Raw genomic sequence first — 18,518 nt, 5'->3', positions numbered from 1 at the left:
GTCATTGAAAATGTTAAATCGGAACGCAAAATTTGCTGACTAAAGTGTCGTAAAATCAGATTTTCTTGCGTTGGCCGGGAATCGAACCCAGGTCAACTGCTTGGAAGGCAGCTATGCTCACCACTATACCACCAACTCTTGATGCGTTTTGGTTTTACCGACACCACGAGCCATATGGTCACATTTTCAGACAAGCTTCCTGATCTCTCAAGAACGCTCGCCTAGTCTAAGTTCACATTTTGCTGTTTCAAACTTTGCAAGCACACTGTTTATTGGAATAAGATGAAAAAAAATCTATTGCAGAAATTTTAACTTGACTTGGGCACTTCCCAAAAATTGGGTTCTTCCAAACTGATACGGTTCAGATTTTCGAGAGACGTGCTTAAAATGACCATTATTGTACAAGAAAAAAAATTCAAAAACAAAAAACCCAAAGTGATTGACAATTTCCGAGAGTCATTCATATCTGATCTATGTAGAGCATGATCCAGCACAAAATGTTGTTGATTCAGCAACAAGTGCAGTAACAATCGTTGAAAATGTTAAATAGGAACGCAAAATTTGCTGAATAAAGTGTCGTAAAATCAGATTTTTTTGCGTTGGCCGGGAATCGAACCCGGGTCAACTGCTTGGAAGGCAGCTATGCTCACCACTATACCACCAACGCTTGATGTGTTTTGGTTTTACCGACACCACGATCCATACGGACACATTTTCAGACAAGCTTCCTGATCTCTCAAGAACGCTCGCCTAGTCTAAGTTCACATTTTGCTGTTTCAAACTTTGCAAGCACACTGTTTATTGGAATAAGATGAAAAAAAATCTATTGCAGAAATTTTAACTTGACTTGGGCACTTCCCAAAAATTGGGTTCTTCCAAACTGATACGGTTCAGATTTTCGAGAGACGTGCTTAAAATGACCATTATTGTACAAGAAAAAAAATTCAAAAACAAAAAACCCAAAGTGATTGACAATTTCCGAGAGTCATTCATATCTGATCTATGTAGAGCATGATCCAGTCTAAGTTCACATTTCGCTGTTTCAAACTTTGCAAGCACACTGTTTATTGGAATAAGATGAAAAAAAATCTATTGCAGAAATTTTAACTTGACTTGGGCACTTCCCAAAAATTGGGTTCTTCCAAACTGATACGGTTCAGATTTTCGAGAGACGTGCTTAAAATGACCATTATTGTACAAGAAAAAAAATTCAAAAACAAAAAACCCAAAGTGATTGACAATTTCCGAGAGTCATTCATATCTGATCTATGTAGAGCATGATCCAGCACAAAATGTTGTTGATTCAGCAACAAGTGCAGTAACAGTCATTGAAAATGTTAAATAGGAACGCAAAATTTGCTGAATAAAGTGTCGTAAAATCAGATTTTTTTGCGTTGGCCGGGAATCGAACCCGGGTCAGCTGCTTGGAAGGCAGCTATGCTCACAACTATACCACCAACGCTTGATGCGTTTTGGTTTTACCGACACCACGAGCCATACGGTCACATTTTCAGACAAGCTTCCTGATCTCTCAAGAACGCTCGCCTAGTCTAAGTTCACATTTTGCTGTTTCAAACTTTGCAAGCACACTGTTTATTGGAATAAGATGAAAAAAAATCTATTGCAGAAATTTTAACTTGACTTGGGCACTTCCCAAAAATTGGGTTCTTCCAAACTGATACGGTTCAGATTTTCGAGAGACGTGCTTAAAATGACCATTATTGTACAAGAAAAAAAATTCAAAAACAAAAAACCCAAAGTGATTGACAATTTCCGAGAGTCATTCATATCTGATCTATGTAGAGCATGATCCAGCACAAAATTTTGTTGATTCAGCAACAAGTGCAGTAACAGTCATTGAAAATGTTAAATCGGAACGCAAAATTTGCTGACTAAAGTGTCGTAAAATCAGATTTTCTTGCGTTGGCCGGGAATCGAACCCGGGTCAACTGCTTGGAAGGCAGCTATGCTCACCACTATACCACCAACGCTTGATGCATTTTGGTTTTACCGACACCACGAGCCATACGGTCACATTTTCAGACAAGCTTCCTGATCTCTCAAGAACGCTCGCCTAGTCTAAGTTCACATTTTGCTGTTTCAAACTTTGCAAGCACACTGTTTATTGGAATAAGATGAAAAAAATCTATTGATGTGTTTTAGTTTTACCGACACCACGAGCCATACGGTCACATTTTCAGACAAGCTTCCTGATCTCTCAAGAACGCTCGCCTAGTCTAAGTTCACATTTTGCTGTTTCAAACTTTGCAAGCACACTGTTTATTGGAATAAGATGAAAAAAAATCTATTGCAGAAATTTTAACTTGACTTGGGCACTTCCCAAAAATTGGGTTCTTCCAAACTGATACGGTTCAGATTTTCGAGAGACGTGCTTAAAATGACCATTATTGTACAAGAAAAAAAATTCAAAAACAAAAAACCCAAAGTGATTGACAATTTCCGAGAGTCATTCATATCTGATCTATGTAGAGCATGATCCAGTCTAAGTTCACATTTCGCTGTTTCAAACTTTGCAAGCACACTGTTTATTGGAATAAGATGAAAAAAAATCTATTGCAGAAATTTTAACTTGACTTGGGCACTGCCCAAAAATTGGGTTCTTCCAAACTGATACGGTTCAGATTTTCGAGAGACGTGCTTAAAATGACCATTATTGTACAAGAAAAAAAATTCAAAAACAAAAAACCCAAAGTGATTGACAATTTCCGAGAGTCATTCATATCTGATCTATGTAGAGCATGATCCAGCACAAAATGTTGTTGATTCAGCAACAAGTGCAGTAACAGTCATTGAAAATGTTAAATCGGAACGCAAAATTTGCTGACTAAAGTGTCGTAAAATCAGATTTTCTTGCGTTGGCCGGGAATCGAACCCAGGTCAACTGCTTGGAAGGCAGCTATGCTCACCACTATACCACCAACGCTTGATGCGTTTTGGTTTTACCGACACCACGAGCCATATGGTCACATTTTCAGACAAGCTTCCTGATCTCTCAAGAACGCTCGCCTAGTCTAAGTTCACATTTTGCTGTTTCAAACTTTGCAAGCACACTGTTTATTGGAATAAGATGAAAAAAAATCTATTGCAGAAATTTTAACTTGACTTGGGCACTTCCCAAAAATTGGGTTCTTCCAAACTGATACGGTTCAGATTTTCGAGAGACGTGCTTAAAATGACCATTATTGTACAAGAAAAAAAATTCAAAAACAAAAAACCCAAAGTGATTGACAATTTCCGAGAGTCATTCATATCTGATCTATGTAGAGCATGATCCAGCACAAAATGTTGTTGATTCAGCAACAAGTGCAGTAACAGTCGTTGAAAATGTTAAATAGGAACGCAAAATTTGCTGAATAAAGTGTCGTAAAATCAGATTTTTTTGCGTTGGCCGGGAATCGAACCCGGGTCAACTGCTTGGAAGGCAGCTATGCTCACCACTATACCACCAACGCTTGATGCGTTTTGGTTTTACCGACACCACGAGCCATACGGTCACATTTTCAGACAAGCTTCCTGATCTCTCAAGAACGCTCGCCTAGTCTAAGTTCACATTTTGCTGTTTCAAACTTTGCAAGCACACTGTTTATTGGAATAAGATGAAAAAAATCTATTAATGTGTTTTAGTTTTACCGACACCACGAGCCATACGGTCACATTTTCAGACAAGCTTCCTGATCTCTCAAGAACGCTCGCCTAGTCTAAGTTCACATTTCGCTGTTTCAAACTTTGCAAGCACACTGTTTATTGGAATAAGATGAAAAAAAATCTATTGCAGAAATTTTAACTTGACTTGGGCACTTCCCAAAAATTGGGTTCTTCCAAACTGATACGGTTCAGATTTTCGAGAGACGTGCTTAAAATGACCATTATTGTACAAGAAAAAAAATTCAAAAACAAAAAACCCAAAGTGATTGACAATTTCCGAGAGTCATTCATATCTGATCTATGTAGAGCATGATCCAGCACAAAATGTTGTTGATTCAGCAACAAGTGCAGTAACAGTCGTTGAAAATGTTAAATAGGAACGCAAAATTTGCTGAATAAAGTGTCGTAAAATCAGATTTTTTTGCGTTGGCCGGGAATCGAACCCGGGTCAACTGCTTGGAAGGCAGCTATGCTCACCACTATACCACCAACGCTTGATGCGTTTTGGTTTTACCGACACCACGAGCCATACGGTCACATTTTCAGACAAGCTTCCTGATCTCTCAAGAACGCTCGCCTAGTCTAAGTTCACATTTTGCTGTTTCAAACTTTGCAAGCACACTGTTTATTGGAATAAGATGAAAAAAAATCTATTGCAGAAATTTTAACTTGACTTGGGCACTTCCCAAAAATTGGGTTCTTCCAAACTGATACGGTTCAGATTTTCGAGAGACGTGCTTAAAATGACCATTATTGTACAAGAAAAAAAATTCAAAAACAAAAAACCCAAAGTGATTGACAATTTCCGAGAGTCATTCATATCTGATCTATGTAGAGCATGATCCAGTCTAAGTTCACATTTCGCTGTTTCAAACTTTGCAAGCACACTGTTTATTGGAATAAGATGAAAAAAAATCTATTGCAGAAATTTTAACTTGACTTGGGCACTTCCCAAAAATTGGGTTCTTCCAAACTGATACGGTTCAGATTTTCGAGAGACGTGCTTAAAATGACCATTATTGTACAAGAAAAAAAATTCAAAAACAAAAAACCCAAAGTGATTGACAATTTCCGAGAGTCATTCATATCTGATCTATGTAGAGCATGATCCAGCACAAAATGTTGTTGATTCAGCAACAAGTGCAGTAACAGTCATTGAAAATGTTAAATCGGAACGCAAAATTTGCTGACTAAAGTGTCGTAAAATCAGATTTTCTTGCGTTGGCCGGGAATCGAACCCAGGTCAACTGCTTGGAAGGCAGCTATGCTCACCACTATACCACCATCTCTTGATGCGTTTTGGTTTTACCGACACCACGAGCCATATGGTCACATTTTCAGACAAGCTTCCTGATCTCTCAAGAACGCTCGCCTAGTCTAAGTTCACATTTTGCTGTTTCAAACTTTGCAAGCACACTGTTTATTGGAATAAGATGAAAAAAAATCTATTGCAGAAATTTTAACTTGACTTGGGCACTTCCCAAAAATTGGGTTCTTCCAAACTGATACGGTTCAGATTTTCGAGAGACGTGCTTAAAATGACCATTATTGTACAAGAAAAAAAATTCAAAAACAAAAAACCCAAAGTGATTGACAATTTCCGAGAGTCATTCATATCTGATCTATGTAGAGCATGATCCAGCACAAAATGTTGTTGATTCAGCAACAAGTGCAGTAACAATCGTTGAAAATGTTAAATAGGAACGCAAAATTTGCTGAATAAAGTGTCGTAAAATCAGATTTTTTTGCGTTGGCCGGGAATCGAACCCGGGTCAACTGCTTGGAAGGCAGCTATGCTCACCACTATACCACCAACGCTTGATGTGTTTTGGTTTTACCGACACCACGAGCCATACGGTCACATTTTCAGACAAGCTTCCTGATCTCTCAAGAACGCTCGCCTAGTCTAAGTTCACATTTTGCTGTTTCAAACTTTGCAAGCACACTGTTTATTGGAATAAGATGAAAAAAAATCTATTGCAGAAATTTTAACTTGACTTGGGCACTTCCCAAAAATTGGGTTCTTCCAAACTGATACGGTTCAGATTTTCGAGAGACGTGCTTAAAATGACCATTATTGTACAAGAAAAAAAATTCAAAAACAAAAAACCCAAAGTGATTGACAATTTCCGAGAGTCATTCATATCTGATCTATGTAGAGCATGATCCAGCACAAAATGTTGTTGATTCAGCAACAAGTGCAGTAACAATCGTTGAAAATGTTAAATAGGAACGCAAAATTTGCTGAATAAAGTGTCGTAAAATCAGATTTTTTTGCGTTGGCCGGGAATCGAACCCGGGTCAACTGCTTGGAAGGCAGCTATGCTCACCACTATACCACCAACACTTGATGTGTTTTGGTTTTACCGACACCACGAGCCATATTGTCACATTTTCAGACAAGCTTCCTGATCTCTCAAGAACGCTCGCCTAGTCTAAGTTCACATTTTGCTGTTTCAAACTTTGCAAGCACACTGTTTATTGGAATAAGATGAAAAAAAATCTATTGCAGAAATTTTAACTTGACTTGGGCACTTCCCAAAAATTGGGTTCTTCCAAACTGATACGGTTCAGATTTTCGAGAGACGTGCTTAAAATGACCATTATTGTACAAGAAAAAAAATTCAAAAACAAAAAACCCAAAGTGATTGACAATTTCCGAGAGTCATTCATATCTGATCTATGTAGAGCATGATCCAGCACAAAATGTTGTTGATTCAGCAACAAGTGCAGTAACAGTCATTGAAAATGTTAAATAGGAACGCAAAATTTGCTGAATAAAGTGTCGTAAAATCAGATTTTTTTGCGTTGGCCGGGAATCGAACCCGGGTCAGCTGCTTGGAAGGCAGCTATGCTCACAACTATACCACCAACGCTTGATGCGTTTTGGTTTTACCGACACCACGAGCCATACGGTCACATTTTCAGACAAGCTTCCTGATCTCTCAAGAACGCTCGCCTAGTCTAAGTTCACATTTTGCTGTTTCAAACTTTGCAAGCACACTGTTTATTGGAATAAGATGAAAAAAAATCTATTGCAGAAATTTTAACTTGACTTGGGCACTTCCCAAAAATTGGGTTCTTCCAAACTGATACGGTTCAGATTTTCGAGAGACGTGCTTAAAATGACCATTATTGTACAAGAAAAAAAATTCAAAAACAAAAAACCCAAAGTGATTGACAATTTCCGAGAGTCATTCATATCTGATCTATGTAGAGCATGATCCAGTCTAAGTTCACATTTCGCTGTTTCAAACTTTGCAAGCACACTGTTTATTGGAATAAGATGAAAAAAAATCTATTGCAGAAATTTTAACTTGACTTGGGCACTTCCCAAAAATTGGGTTCTTCCAAACTGATACGGTTCAGATTTTCGAGAGACGTGCTTAAAATGACCATTATTGTACAAGAAAAAAAATTCAAAAACAAAAAACCCAAAGGGATTGACAATTTCCGAGAGTCATTCATATCTGATCTATGTAGAGCATGATCCAGCACAAAATGTTGTTGATTCAGCAACAAGTGCAGTAACAGTCATTGAAAATGTTAAATCGGAACGCAAAATTTGCTGACTAAAGTGTCGTAAAATCAGATTTTCTTGCGTTGGCCGGGAATCGAACCCGGGTCAACTGCTTGGAAGGCAGCTATGCTCACCACTATACCACCAACGCTTGATGCATTTTGGTTTTACCGACACCACGAGCCATACGGTCACATTTTCAGACAAGCTTCCTGATCTCTCAAGAACGCTCGCCTAGTCTAAGTTCACATTTTGCTGTTTCAAACTTTGCAAGCACACTGTTTATTGGAATAAGATGAAAAAAATCTATTGATGTGTTTTAGTTTTACCGACACCACGAGCCATACGGTCACATTTTCAGACAAGCTTCCTGATCTCTCAAGAACGCTCGCCTAGTCTAAGTTCACATTTTGCTGTTTCAAACTTTGCAAGCACACTGTTTATTGGAATAAGATGAAAAAAAATCTATTGCAGAAATTTTAACTTGACTTGGGCACTTCCCAAAAATTGGGTTCTTCCAAACTGATACGGTTCAGATTTTCGAGAGACGTGCTTAAAATGACCATTATTGTACAAGAAAAAAAATTCAAAAACAAAAAACCCAAAGTGATTGACAATTTCCGAGAGTCATTCATATCTGATCTATGTAGAGCATGATCCAGCACAAAATGTTGTTGATTCAGCAACAAGTGCAGTAACAGTCATTGAAAATGTTAAATAGGAACGCAAAATTTGCTGAATAAAGTGTCGTAAAATCAGATTTTTTTGCGTTGGCCGGGAATCGAACCCGGGTCAGCTGCTTGGAAGGCAGCTATGCTCACAACTATACCACCAACGCTTGATGCGTTTTGGTTTTACCGACACCACGAGCCATACGGTCACATTTTCAGACAAGCTTCCTGATCTCTCAAGAACGCTCGCCTAGTCTAAGTTCACATTTTGCTGTTTCAAACTTTGCAAGCACACTGTTTATTGGAATAAGATGAAAAAAAATCTATTGCAGAAATTTTAACTTGACTTGGGCACTTCCCAAAAATTGGGTTCTTCCAAACTGATACGGTTCAGATTTTCAAGAGACGTGCTTAAAATGACCATTATTGTACAAGAAAAAAAATTCAAAAACAAAAAACCCAAAGGGATTGACAATTTCCGAGAGTCATTCATATCTGATCTATGTAGAGCATGATCCAGTCTAAGTTCACATTTCGCTGTTTCAAACTTTGCAAGCACACTGTTTATTGGAATAAGATGAAAAAAAATCTATTGCAGAAATTTTAACTTGACTTGGGCACTTCCCAAAAATTGGGTTCTTCCAAACTGATACGGTTCAGATTTTCGAGAGACGTGCTTAAAATGACCATTATTGTACAAGAAAAAAAATTCAAAAACAAAAAACCCAAAGTGATTGACAATTTCCGAGAGTCATTCATATCTGATCTATGTAGAGCATGATCCAGCACAAAATGTTGTTGATTCAGCAACAAGTGCAGTAACAGTCATTGAAAATGTTAAATAGGAACGCAAAATTTGCTGAATAAAGTGTCGTAAAATCAGATTTTTTTGCGTTGGCCGGGAATCGAACCCGGGTCAGCTGCTTGGAAGGCAGCTATGCTCACAACTATACCACCAACGCTTGATGCGTTTTGGTTTTACCGACACCACGAGCCATACGGTCACATTTTCAGACAAGCTTCCTGATCTCTCAAGAACGCTCGCCTAGTCTAAGTTCACATTTTGCTGTTTCAAACTTTGCAAGCACACTGTTTATTGGAATAAGATGAAAAAAAATCTATTGCAGAAATTTTAACTTGACTTGGGCACTTCCCAAAAATTGGGTTCTTCCAAACTGATACGGTTCAGATTTTCGAGAGACGTGCTTAAAATGACCATTATTGTACAAGAAAAAAAATTCAAAAACAAAAAACCCAAAGGGATTGACAATTTCCGAGAGTCATTCATATCTGATCTATGTAGAGCATGATCCAGTCTAAGTTCACATTTCGCTGTTTCAAACTTTGCAAGCACACTGTTTATTGGAATAAGATGAAAAAAAATCTATTGCAGAAATTTTAACTTGACTTGGGCACTTCCCAAAAATTGGGTTCTTCCAAACTGATACGGTTCAGATTTTCGAGAGACGTGCTTAAAATGACCATTATTGTACAAGAAAAAAAATTCAAAAACAAAAAACCCAAAGGGATTGACAATTTCCGAGAGTCATTCATATCTGATCTATGTAGAGCATGATCCAGCACAAAATGTTGTTGATTCAGCAACAAGTGCAGTAACAGTCATTGAAAATGTTAAATCGGAACGCAAAATTTGCTGACTAAAGTGTCGTAAAATCAGATTTTCTTGCGTTGGCCGGGAATCGAACCCGGGTCAACTGCTTGGAAGGCAGCTATGCTCACCACTATACCACCAACGCTTGATGCATTTTGGTTTTACCGACACCACGAGCCATACGGTCACATTTTCAGACAAGCTTCCTGATCTCTCAAGAACGCTCGCCTAGTCTAAGTTCACATTTTGCTGTTTCAAACTTTGCAAGCACACTGTTTATTGGAATAAGATGAAAAAAATCTATTGATGTGTTTTAGTTTTACCGACACCACGAGCCATACGGTCACATTTTCAGACAAGCTTCCTGATCTCTCAAGAACGCTCGCCTAGTCTAAGTTCACATTTTGCTGTTTCAAACTTTGCAAGCACACTGTTTATTGGAATAAGATGAAAAAAAATCTATTGCAGAAATTTTAACTTGACTTGGGCACTTCCCAAAAATTGGGTTCTTCCAAACTGATACGGTTCAGATTTTCGAGAGACGTGCTTAAAATGACCATTATTGTACAAGAAAAAAAATTCAAAAACAAAAAACCCAAAGTGATTGACAATTTCCGAGAGTCATTCATATCTGATCTATGTAGAGCATGATCCAGTCTAAGTTCACATTTCGCTGTTTCAAACTTTGCAAGCACACTGTTTATTGGAATAAGATGAAAAAAAATCTATTGCAGAAATTTTAACTTGACTTGGGCACTGCCCAAAAATTGGGTTCTTCCAAACTGATACGGTTCAGATTTTCGAGAGACGTGCTTAAAATGACCATTATTGTACAAGAAAAAAAATTCAAAAACAAAAAACCCAAAGTGATTGACAATTTCCGAGAGTCATTCATATCTGATCTATGTAGAGCATGATCCAGCACAAAATGTTGTTGATTCAGCAACAAGTGCAGTAACAGTCATTGAAAATGTTAAATCGGAACGCAAAATTTGCTGACTAAAGTGTCGTAAAATCAGATTTTCTTGCGTTGGCCGGGAATCGAACCCAGGTCAACTGCTTGGAAGGCAGCTATGCTCACCACTATACCACCAACGCTTGATGCGTTTTAGTTTTACCGACACCACGAGCCATATGGTCACATTTTCAGACAAGCTTCCTGATCTCTCAAGAACGCTCGCCTAGTCTAAGTTCACATTTTGCTGTTTCAAACTTTGCAAGCACACTGTTTATTGGAATAAGATGAAAAAAAATCTATTGCAGAAATTTTAACTTGACTTGGGCACTTCCCAAAAATTGGGTTCTTCCAAACTGATACGGTTCAGATTTTCGAGAGACGTGCTTAAAATGACCATTATTGTACAAGAAAAAAAATTCAAAAACAAAAAACCCAAAGTGATTGACAATTTCCGAGAGTCATTCATATCTGATCTATGTAGAGCATGATCCAGCACAAAATGTTGTTGATTCAGCAACAAGTGCAGTAACAGTCGTTGAAAATGTTAAATAGGAACGCAAAATTTACTGAATAAAGAGTCGTAAAATCAGATTTTTTTGCGTTGGCTGGGAATCGAACCCGGGTCAAATGCTTGGAAGGCAGCTATGCTCACCACTATACCACCAACGCTTGATGCGTTTTGGTTTTACCGACACCACGAGCCATACGGTCACATTTTCAGACAAGCTTCCTGATCTCTCAAGAACGCTCGCCTAGTCTAAGTTCACATTTTGCTGTTTCAAACTTTGCAAGCACACTGTTTATTGGAATAAGATGAAAAAAAATCTATTGCAGAAATTTTAACTTGACTTGGGCACTTCCCAAAAATTGGGTTCTTCCAAACTGATACGGTTCAGATTTTCGAGAGACGTGCTTAAAATGACCATTATTGTACAAGAAAAAAAATTCAAAAACAAAAAACCCAAAGTGATTGACAATTTCCGAGAGTCATTCATATATGATCTATGTAGAGCATGATCCAGCACAAAATGTTGTTGATTCAGCAACAAGTGCAGTAACAGTCATTGAAAATGTTAAATAGGAACGCAAAATTTGCTGAATAAAGTGTCGTAAAATCAGATTTTTTTGCGTTGGCCGGGAATCGAACCCGGGTCAGCTGCTTGGAAGGCAGCTATGCTCACAACTATACCACCAACGCTTGATGCGTTTTGGTTTTACCGACACCACGAGCCATACGGTCACATTTTCAGACAAGCTTCCTGATCTCTCAAGAACGCTCGCCTAGTCTAAGTTCACATTTTGCTGTTTCAAACTTTGCAAGCACACTGTTTATTGGAATAAGATGAAAAAAAATCTATTGCAGAAATTTTAACTTGACTTGGGCACTTCCCAAAAATTGGGTTCTTCCAAACTGATACGGTTCAGATTTTCGAGAGACGTGCTTAAAATGACCATTATTGTACAAGAAAAAAAATTCAAAAACAAAAAACCCAAAGTGATTGACAATTTCCGAGAGTCATTCATATCTGATCTATGTAGAGCATGATCCAGTCTAAGTTCACATTTCGCTGTTTCAAACTTTGCAAGCACACTGTTTATTGGAATAAGATGAAAAAAAATCTATTGCAGAAATTTTAACTTGACTTGGGCACTTCCCAAAAATTGGGTTCTTCCAAACTGATACGGTTCAGATTTTCGAGAGACGTGCTTAAAATGACCATTATTGTACAAGAAAAAAAATTCAAAAACAAAAAACCCAAAGGGATTGACAATTTCCGAGAGTCATTCATATCTGATCTATGTAGAGCATGATCCAGCACAAAATGTTGTTGATTCAGCAACAAGTGCAGTAACAGTCATTGAAAATGTTAAATCGGAACGCAAAATTTGCTGACTAAAGTGTCGTAAAATCAGATTTTCTTGCGTTGGCCGGGAATCGAACCCGGGTCAACTGCTTGGAAGGCAGCTATGCTCACCACTATACCACCAACGCTTGATGCATTTTGGTTTTACCGACACCACGAGCCATACGGTCACATTTTCAGACAAGCTTCCTGATCTCTCAAGAACGCTCGCCTAGTCTAAGTTCACATTTTGCTGTTTCAAACTTTGCAAGCACACTGTTTATTGGAATAAGATGAAAAAAATCTATTGATGTGTTTTAGTTTTACCGACACCACGAGCCATACGGTCACATTTTCAGACAAGCTTCCTGATCTCTCAAGAACGCTCGCCTAGTCTAAGTTCACATTTTGCTGTTTCAAACTTTGCAAGCACACTGTTTATTGGAATAAGATGAAAAAAAATCTATTGCAGAAATTTTAACTTGACTTGGGCACTTCCCAAAAATTGGGTTCTTCCAAACTGATACGGTTCAGATTTTCGAGAGACGTGCTTAAAATGACCATTATTGTACAAGAAAAAAAATTCAAAAACAAAAAACCCAAAGTGATTGACAATTTCCGAGAGTCATTCATATCTGATCTATGTAGAGCATGATCCAGTCTAAGTTCACATTTCGCTGTTTCAAACTTTGCAAGCACACTGTTTATTGGAATAAGATGAAAAAAAATCTATTGCAGAAATTTTAACTTGACTTGGGCACTGCCCAAAAATTGGGTTCTTCCAAACTGATACGGTTCAGATTTTCGAGAGACGTGCTTAAAATGACCATTATTGTACAAGAAAAAAAATTCAAAAACAAAAAACCCAAAGTGATTGACAATTTCCGAGAGTCATTCATATCTGATCTATGTAGAGCATGATCCAGCACAAAATGTTGTTGATTCAGCAACAAGTGCAGTAACAGTCATTGAAAATGTTAAATCGGAACGCAAAATTTGCTGACTAAAGTGTCGTAAAATCAGATTTTCTTGCGTTGGCCGGGAATCGAACCCAGGTCAACTGCTTGGAAGGCAGCTATGCTCACCACTATACCACCAACGCTTGATGCGTTTTAGTTTTACCGACACCACGAGCCATATGGTCACATTTTCAGACAAGCTTCCTGATCTCTCAAGAACGCTCGCCTAGTCTAAGTTCACATTTTGCTGTTTCAAACTTTGCAAGCACACTGTTTATTGGAATAAGATGAAAAAAAATCTATTGCAGAAATTTTAACTTGACTTGGGCACTTCCCAAAAATTGGGTTCTTCCAAACTGATACGGTTCAGATTTTCGAGAGACGTGCTTAAAATGACCATTATTGTACAAGAAAAAAAATTCAAAAACAAAAAACCCAAAGTGATTGACAATTTCCGAGAGTCATTCATATCTGATCTATGTAGAGCATGATCCAGCACAAAATGTTGTTGATTCAGCAACAAGTGCAGTAACAGTCGTTGAAAATGTTAAATAGGAACGCAAAATTTACTGAATAAAGAGTCGTAAAATCAGATTTTTTTGCGTTGGCTGGGAATCGAACCCGGGTCAAATGCTTGGAAGGCAGCTATGCTCACCACTATACCACCAACGCTTGATGCGTTTTGGTTTTACCGACACCACGAGCCATACGGTCACATTTTCAGACAAGCTTCCTGATCTCTCAAGAACGCTCGCCTAGTCTAAGTTCACATTTTGCTGTTTCAAACTTTGCAAGCACACTGTTTATTGGAATAAGATGAAAAAAAATCTATTGCAGAAATTTTAACTTGACTTGGGCACTTCCCAAAAATTGGGTTCTTCCAAACTGATACGGTTCAGATTTTCGAGAGACGTGCTTAAAATGACCATTATTGTACAAGAAAAAAAATTCAAAAACAAAAAACCCAAAGTGATTGACAATTTCTGAGAGTCATTCATATCTGATCTATGTAGAGCATGATCCAGCACAAAATGTTGTTGATTCAGCAACAAGTGCAGTAACAGTCATTGAAAATGTTAAATAGGAACGCAAAATTTGCTGAATAAAGTGTCGTAAAATCTGATTTTCTTGCGTTTGCCGGGAATCGAACTCGGGTCAACTGCTTGGAAGGCAGCTATGCTCACCACTATACCACCAACGCTTGATGCGTTTTGGTTTTACCGACACCACGAGCCATACGGTCACATTTTCAGACAAGCTTCCTGATCTCTCAAGAACGCTCGCCTAGTCTAAGTTCACATTTTGCTGTTTCAAACTTTGCAAGCACACTGTTTATTGGAATAAGATGAAAAAAATCTATTAATGTGTTTTAGTTTTACCGACACCACGAGCCATACGGTCACATTTTCAGACAAGCTTCCTGATCTCTCAAGAACGCTCGCCTAGTCTAAGTTCACATTTCGCTGTTTCAAACTTTGCAAGCACACTGTTTATTGGAATAAGATGAAAAAAAATCTATTGCAGAAATTTTAACTTGACTTGGGCACTTCCCAAAAATTGGGTTCTTCCAAACTGATACGGTTCAGATTTTCGAGAGACGTGCTTAAAATGACCATTATTGTACAAGAAAAAAAATTCAAAAACAAAAAACCCAAAGTGATTGACAATTTCCGAGAGTCATTCATATCTGATCTATGTAGAGCATGATCCAGCACAAAATGTTGTTGATTCAGCAACAAGTGCAGTAACAGTCGTTGAAAATGTTAAATAGGAACGCAAAATTTGCTGAATAAAGTGTCGTAAAATCAGATTTTTTTGCGCTGGCCGGGAATCGAACCCGGGTCAACTGCTTGGAAGGCAGCTATGCTCACCACTATACCACCAACGCTTGATGCGTTTTGGTTTTACCGACACCACGAGCCATACGGTCACATTTTCAGACAAGCTTCCTGATCTCTCAAGAACGCTCGCCTAGTCTAAGTTCACATTTTGCTGTTTCAAACTTTGCAAGCACACTGTTTATTGGAATAAGATGAAAAAAAATCTATTGCAGAAATTTTAACTTGACTTGGGCACTTCCCAAAAATTGGGTTCTTCCAAACTGATACGGTTCAGATTTTCGAGAGACGTGCTTAAAATGACCATTATTGTACAAGAAAAAAAATTGAAAAACAAAAAACCCAAAGTGATTGACAATTTCCGAGAGTCATTCATATCTGATCTATGTAGAGCATGATCCAGTCTAAGTTCACATTTCGCTGTTTCAAACTTTGCAAGCACACTGTTTATTGGAATAAGATGAAAAAAAATCTATTGCAGAAATTTTAACTTGACTTGGGCACTTCCCAAAAATTGGGTTCTTCCAAACTGATACGGTTCAGATTTTCGAGAGACGTGCTTAAAATGACCATTATTGTACAAGAAAAAATCTCAAAAACAAAAAACCCAAAGTGATTGACAATTTCCGAGAGTCATTCATATCTGATCTATGTAGAGCATGATCCAGCACAAAATGTTGTTGATTCAGCAACAAGTGCAGTAACAGTCATTGAAAATGTTAAATAGGAACGCAAAATTTGCTGAATAAAGTGTCGTAAAATCTGATTTTCTTGCGTTGGCCGGGAATCGAACTCGGGTCAACTGCTTGGAAGGCAGCTATGCTCACCACTATACCACCAACGCTTGATGCGTTTTGGTTTTACTGACACCACGAGCCATACGGTCACATTTTCAGACAAGCTTCCTGATCTCTCAAGAACGCTCGCCTAGTCTAAGTTCACATTTCGCTGTTTCAAACTTTGCAAGCACACTGTTTATTGGAATAAGATGAAAAAAAATCTATTGCAGAAATTTTAACTTGACTTGGGCACTTCCCAAAAATTGGGTTCTTCCAAACTGATACGGTTCAGATTTTCGAGAGACGTGCTTAAAATGACCATTATTGTACAAGAAAAAAAATTCAAAAACAAAAAACCCAAAGTGATTGACAATTTCTGAGAGTCATTCATATCTGATCTATGTAGAGCATGATCCAGCACAAAATGTTGTTGATTCAGCAACAAGTGCAGTAACAGTCATTGAAAATGTTAAATAGGAACGCAAAATTTGCTGAATAAAGTGTCGTAAAATCTGATTTTCTTGCGTTTGCCGGGAATCGAACTCGGGTCAACTGCTTGGAAGGCAGCTATGCTCACCACTATACCACCAACGCTTGATGCGTTTTGGTTTTACCGACACCACGAGCCATACGGTCACATTTTCAGACAAGCTTCCTGATCTCTCAAGAACGCTCGCCTAGTCTAAGTTCACATTTTGCTGTTTCAAACTTTGCAAGCACACTGTTTATTGGAATAAGATGAAAAAAATCTATTAATGTGTTTTAGTTTTACCGACACCACGAGCCATACGGTCACATTTTCAGACAAGCTTCCTGATCTCTCAAGAACGCTCGCCTAGTCTAAGTTCACATTTCGCTGTTTCAAACTTTGCAAGCACACTGTTTATTGGAATAAGATGAAAAAAAATCTATTGCAGAAATTTTAACTTGACTTGGGCACTTCCCAAAAATTGGGTTCTTCCAAACTGATACGGTTCAGATTTTCGAGAGACGTGCTTAAAATGACCATTATTGTACAAGAAAAAAAATTCAAAAACAAAAAACCCAAAGTGATTGACAATTTCCGAGAGTCATTCATATCTGATCTATGTAGAGCATGATCCAGCACAAAATGTTGTTGATTCAGCAACAAGTGCAGTAACAGTCGTTGAAAATGTTAAATAGGAACGCAAAATTTGCTGAATAAAGTGTCGTAAAATCAGATTTTTTTGCGCTGGCCGGGAATCGAACCCGGGTCAACTGCTTGGAAGGCAGCTATGCTCACCACTATACCACCAACGCTTGATGCGTTTTGGTTTTACCGACACCACGAGCCATACGGTCACATTTTCAGACAAGCTTCCTGATCTCTCAAGAACGCTCGCCTAGTCTAAGTTCACATTTTGCTGTTTCAAACTTTGCAAGCACACTGTTTATTGGAATAAGATGAAAAAAAATCTATTGCAGAAATTTTAACTTGACTTGGGCACTTCCCAAAAATTGGGTTCTTCCAAACTGATACGGTTCAGATTTTCGAGAGACGTGCTTAAAATGACCATTATTGTACAAGAAAAAAAATTGAAAAACAAAAAACCCAAAGTGATTGACAATTTCCGAGAGTCATTCATATCTGATCTATGTAGAGCATGATCCAGTCTAAGTTCACATTTCGCTGTTTCAAACTTTGCAAGCACACTGTTTATTGGAATAAGATGAAAAAAAATCTATTGCAGAAATTTTAACTTGACTTGGGCACTTCCCAAAAATTGGGTTCTTCCAAACTGATACGGTTCAGATTTTCGAGAGACGTGCTTAAAATGACCATTATTGTACAAGAAAAAAAATTCAAAAACAAAAAACCCAAAGTGATTGACAATTTCCGAGAGTCATTCATATCTGATCTATGTAGAGCATGATCCAGCACAAAATGTTGTTGATTCAGCAACAAGTGCAGTAACAGTCATTGAAAATGTTAAATCGGAACGCAAAATTTGCTGACTAAAGTGTCGTAAAATCAGATTTTCTTGCGTTGGCCGGGAATCGAACCCAGGTCAACTGCTTGGAAGGCAGCTATGCTCACCACTATACCACCAACACTTGATGCGTTTTGGTTTTACCGACACCACGAGCCATATGGTCACATTTTCAGACAAGCTTCCTGATCTCTCAAGAACGCTCGCCTAGTCTAAGTTCACATTTTGCTGTTTCAAACTTTGCAAGCACACTGTTTATTGGAATAAGATGAAAAAAAATCTATTGCAGAAATTTTAACTTGACTTGGGCACTTCCCAAAAATTGGGTTCTTCCAAACTGATACGGTTCAGATTTTCGAGAGACGTGCTTAAAATGACCATTATTGTACAAGAAAAAAAATTCAAAAACAAAAAACCCAAAGTGATTGACAATTTCCGAGAGTCATTCATATCTGATCTATGTAGAGCATGATCCAGCACAAAATGTTGTTGATTCAGCAACAAGTGCAGTAACAATCGTTGAAAATGTTAAATAGGAACGCAAAATTTGCTGAATAAAGTGTCGTAAAATCAGATTTTTTTGCGTTGGCCGGGAATCGAACCCGGGTCAACTGCTTGGAAGGCAGCTATGCTCACCACTATACCACCAACGCTTGATGTGTTTTGGTTTTACCGACGCCACGAGCCATACGGTCACATTTTCAGACAAGCTTCCTGAT

At 38.1% G+C, this 18,518-nt stretch overlaps 11 non-coding genes across 11 annotated transcripts; all 11 read right to left on the bottom strand.

Moving 5' to 3' along the window:
* Positions 1-595: 595 nt before the first annotated feature.
* TRNAG-UCC (transfer RNA glycine (anticodon UCC)) lies at positions 596-667 on the bottom strand. The gene has a single exon. It is a non-coding gene; the product is annotated as a tRNA-Gly (tRNA).
* A 1,252-nt stretch (positions 668-1,919) lies between these two features.
* Positions 1,920-1,991, bottom strand: TRNAG-UCC (transfer RNA glycine (anticodon UCC)). Its single transcript has one exon. It is a non-coding gene; the product is annotated as a tRNA-Gly (tRNA).
* A 1,410-nt stretch (positions 1,992-3,401) lies between these two features.
* TRNAG-UCC (transfer RNA glycine (anticodon UCC)) lies at positions 3,402-3,473 on the bottom strand. Its single transcript has one exon. It is a non-coding gene; the product is annotated as a tRNA-Gly (tRNA).
* Positions 3,474-4,088: 615 nt separating this feature from the next.
* TRNAG-UCC (transfer RNA glycine (anticodon UCC)) lies at positions 4,089-4,160 on the bottom strand. The gene has a single exon. It is a non-coding gene; the product is annotated as a tRNA-Gly (tRNA).
* Positions 4,161-5,412: 1,252 nt separating this feature from the next.
* TRNAG-UCC (transfer RNA glycine (anticodon UCC)) lies at positions 5,413-5,484 on the bottom strand. Its single transcript has one exon. It is a non-coding gene; the product is annotated as a tRNA-Gly (tRNA).
* Positions 5,485-7,265: 1,781 nt separating this feature from the next.
* Positions 7,266-7,337, bottom strand: TRNAG-UCC (transfer RNA glycine (anticodon UCC)). Its single transcript has one exon. It is a non-coding gene; the product is annotated as a tRNA-Gly (tRNA).
* Positions 7,338-9,542: 2,205 nt separating this feature from the next.
* On the bottom strand, positions 9,543-9,614 carry TRNAG-UCC (transfer RNA glycine (anticodon UCC)). The gene has a single exon. It is a non-coding gene; the product is annotated as a tRNA-Gly (tRNA).
* Positions 9,615-12,348: 2,734 nt separating this feature from the next.
* Positions 12,349-12,420, bottom strand: TRNAG-UCC (transfer RNA glycine (anticodon UCC)). Its single transcript has one exon. It is a non-coding gene; the product is annotated as a tRNA-Gly (tRNA).
* Positions 12,421-15,046: 2,626 nt separating this feature from the next.
* Positions 15,047-15,118, bottom strand: TRNAG-UCC (transfer RNA glycine (anticodon UCC)). Its single transcript has one exon. It is a non-coding gene; the product is annotated as a tRNA-Gly (tRNA).
* A 1,938-nt stretch (positions 15,119-17,056) lies between these two features.
* TRNAG-UCC (transfer RNA glycine (anticodon UCC)) lies at positions 17,057-17,128 on the bottom strand. The gene has a single exon. It is a non-coding gene; the product is annotated as a tRNA-Gly (tRNA).
* Positions 17,129-18,380: 1,252 nt separating this feature from the next.
* Positions 18,381-18,452, bottom strand: TRNAG-UCC (transfer RNA glycine (anticodon UCC)). The gene has a single exon. It is a non-coding gene; the product is annotated as a tRNA-Gly (tRNA).
* Positions 18,453-18,518: the final 66 nt, after the last annotated feature.

This window comes from Pelobates fuscus, chromosome 3 (assembly GCF_036172605.1).
Source record: "Pelobates fuscus isolate aPelFus1 chromosome 3, aPelFus1.pri, whole genome shotgun sequence".
NCBI classification, from domain to species: domain Eukaryota; kingdom Metazoa; phylum Chordata; class Amphibia; order Anura; family Pelobatidae; genus Pelobates; species Pelobates fuscus.
The sequence above is the reverse complement of the archived record's forward strand: the minus strand, read 5'-3'. Positions and strand labels throughout refer to the sequence as shown.